We start from the raw sequence: 3500 nt of genomic DNA on the forward strand, positions 1-3500 counted from the left end.
CAGGGAAACCAGAAACCATGGCAACCCAAAGCAGTATAATTTTTCTCCGAGGAAAAAAATATAAGCATGCAAAATCCCTTTAATGTTTATACCAGGCAACTGGGTCCCAATCATCTTTTTCCCTCCTCTTTAGAGTGAGGAAGCCATGAGCCTGCCTCTCCTGCTGGGGCTGCCCTTGCCATGAGCCCTGGGTGAAGCTCACTTCCAGCCCCTTGCTTCACCCAGCCAAAGCCCTTGGCTCCCCATGACCCCCCAAAGCCAGTGTGGCAGCAGGGACTCAGTTTCCACCAGTGTGGGTGCTCCTGACCCACCAAGAGCAATCAGGCATGCCAAGACAGCAAACCCAGGTTACAGGGAGCATCTGTCCCTATCACTAAGTGCTCCTAGTTTTGAATACATTTCTCAAAAGGGCATAGGAAGTGCTTCTTTCACCAAAAGAAGTTGGAGTGGTCGGACACAGAAGGTTTAGGGTCTGGTTTTCAAAGGAGGAGCTAACTAGGCACTTCTCTGTAGCTCTGGACAACTTTTCCTTGTCACAAAATGAGTCTGTGATGGAGGGTAGAAAAGTGGGTCTTCCCACACCCACTGAATTGTTCACCCTCAGATTCCAAACTGTCTGGATGAGAGACAAAGATTATACCCTCCCAGGCAAGGCCAAGAACATAGGATTCCAGAGCACAGAACATACATTTTGATTATTATGTAGTGCAGTGGTACTATCACCACTGCTTCTCCAAAATGTGGGGAAGAAGGGCAGCCAGCTGTGGAGGGGGAAACATGACAGGTCTGTTCTCTCTCTGCTTTTCCCTCGAAATGGGGCACAGGGTGACACTGCCTCCCTGCTGCTCAGTGCCCATCAGCAGGGCTGTGCACAGCTTCAGGAAGCATCACCCTTGAGCAAAGGGTGCTCAGACCCTGCTCCCTGCCCAGCATCCTCAGTGGATAGCAGTAAGATCCCAGCCCCCTGGGAACCCCAAAGTCACTCCTTCTGCAAAAGGCTGCTGCAAGTACTGCTCTTGGTGGGGTACAGCTTTGGAATCAGCTGTGGGAGCGTCAGGCAGCGTGCCCAGCACTGCTCAAAGGCTAAGTCAGCAAAGAAATAACCAGCAAGTTTTGCTTCTCTAAAAGTGTACAAGAGACAAACTGCTTGACTTCTAGCTTATTTCCAAAATAGAATGCTGACTGTAAGTTGCCTTCTTTAGGAGAAGAATGATGACAGAAATAATAAATTGCACACGTTTATTTTTGAGTTTGCACAAGAGGGAATGTCAGGCAGCGGTTGGGAAGAAAATAAACAAACCCTGGCAAGCTGCTATTTTTATAGAATAGTTTTGTGTTGAAATTTCTATAAGTTGGCAACTGAGTCATTATGAGACCTTTTATCCAGATAAGACTATGCCAAAATCTTCAGGAAACATCTTGCATGTTAATTTTTTTTTACTTACAAAACAGAGGAGAGGGAGGGAAATGAAGGCTTAGGAAATGTTTGCAGATGTACAGTGTCTGCCCTATAAGGCACCAAATACTTTTTATTCTGTGGATGTAAATGGACTTTTCCCAAACCTGCCACTTGCTAAGTTCAAATCTGGGGTAGCTCCAAATCAGTCCTTGCAGAAGATTTGCTTGCAGCCTGGGGAGGGAGATGTCACAGTCCAAGTCAGCAAAGTTCACGAACCTTAAGAGACAGCCTGGGATATCTCACCTTTAAGGTCAATGAACCTGTTGAGAGAAAACTGGCTCTCCAGTCCCCCCAAGTACAGTTCTTTTAATGAGGCATTGTCAAAACTCTGCTGATTATATTGTTCTGTCTTCTGCTTCCCAGCCAGCTCCCAAACAAGGTCTGCAGGAGAAGCATTGAGCCAAGAGCACATCTGCTGCGTCTGCAACTGCAGCTCCAGGCCCAGTCCTCTGGGAAGTGGCTTCTTTATCGATGTTTGCAATTTGTGTTTGATGTCTAGGAAATGTCTGGACTTTCTTAGACTTCACTCTATGCCATGAAAGCATTTCTGTGTGCATGCATGCATGTGTCTGTCCCTAAAATCTGTACTCTGAAGAAAATATTTTAATGTTGGCTCATAAAGAAAAATTATTTTCTGCTAAAAGAGCCCTTGCTGTTGCCCCAGATAGTTTCTGGCTAATAAGACCTGTCAAAATCCTGTTTATTAGAGTTGTACTGTTGAAATCTGTCTTCTGTTGGAATCTGCTGGCAGAGGGGAGGAAAGGGTTACCTACTATGTGAGAACGGAAATCTAAGACGGGAGCTGTATAACTGGCTCTGTGATGTGAACATTAGATAGTAATGTCTCAAAAGTAAACTATTTAAGCAGCTCCAGTTTCTCTGCTAAATTGACTCTAGTGTGTTTGTAACCACAGGGACAGCTGCTTCCTGAAGAGCCTCTCTTAACGCTTATAAGGATTAACTGGTTTTGTGTTGAGATTATTGAGATCATCTTGATGCACTTCTTTTATTCTGATTTGTTTTCTCATTTTATTTATTGTTAATCACTTAACTTTAAAAGCATCTTTTCCTTGATTTTACTCCCTTTGTTCAAACTCAATTTCCTTTAGTAAATAAGGCCAGAGGAGGGTCAGAAATGAAAGCCATCTAAAAGCTTGACTACCTCCTCCAAATTTGCCTGTAGATCCCTTTCTAAAGATTCGTAGTGAATTTTTCACTTTTCAGATTTTCATGCACTTCTGCTGCTGCAAGCAGTTGAGCACTGATGGAAATTTTTGAAGTAGTGTGTGAGTAGCACACAGTAAGTCCTCTGAGTATTTCAGAGGTTTTTTGCAGAGGTCACACCTGGCCTGAACAGCAGGTTGGTCTCCTCTAAAGTGCTCTCAAAGGACCCCACATGTTCACCAAAAAGCATGTGCCTTATTTATATTCAAGGCATGGCTGCCCCATGAGGTTAAATTTAAAACCCTGTTGCATCAGTCACTAATTAGCTTCTGTGCCCATTGCATATCCGTGGAGCCCATGCCAGGCAGATGAAAGACACCTCCAAGCACTTAGGAGACTGAGGGAGAGAAAAATAGAACAAAAGCTGGGGCAAGACATGAAGAAGGAACATCATTTATAGCCATGTCCGGGATGGGGCAGGGTCAGAAACATTGAGTGAGCTACAAAAGTCTGTCTGAAATAATCAGCAGCAATCAGCAACCACCATAACCCTGCCCAGAGTGAAGGGCCATAGAGGCCAGGTGAGGAAAAAGACAAGGAGCCTTAGGAGGTGCCACCAAGGAGCCAAAGAGGGCCCTACTTGAGCCTGGTGCTGGAGTCTTGCAGTATGGCTCCCTTCCAGGGAACAAGGTTCACATGCACAGCACTGGGCTAGCATTCATCCTGTGTCTTTTTTCTCAGGACAAGTCCTTTAACAACATGACTTCCAGCCTTCACAATGGATCTTCAGGTGAATCTTCACAGCTCTCACAGAATGACACCAAGAGATGTGTTATTCTGTGACATGAGACTCAGCTGCCTCTGATGGACTTGTGTT

The sequence above is a fragment of the Oenanthe melanoleuca genome, chromosome 2 (assembly GCF_029582105.1).
Source record: "Oenanthe melanoleuca isolate GR-GAL-2019-014 chromosome 2, OMel1.0, whole genome shotgun sequence".
NCBI classification, from domain to species: Eukaryota; Metazoa; Chordata; class Aves; order Passeriformes; family Muscicapidae; genus Oenanthe; species Oenanthe melanoleuca.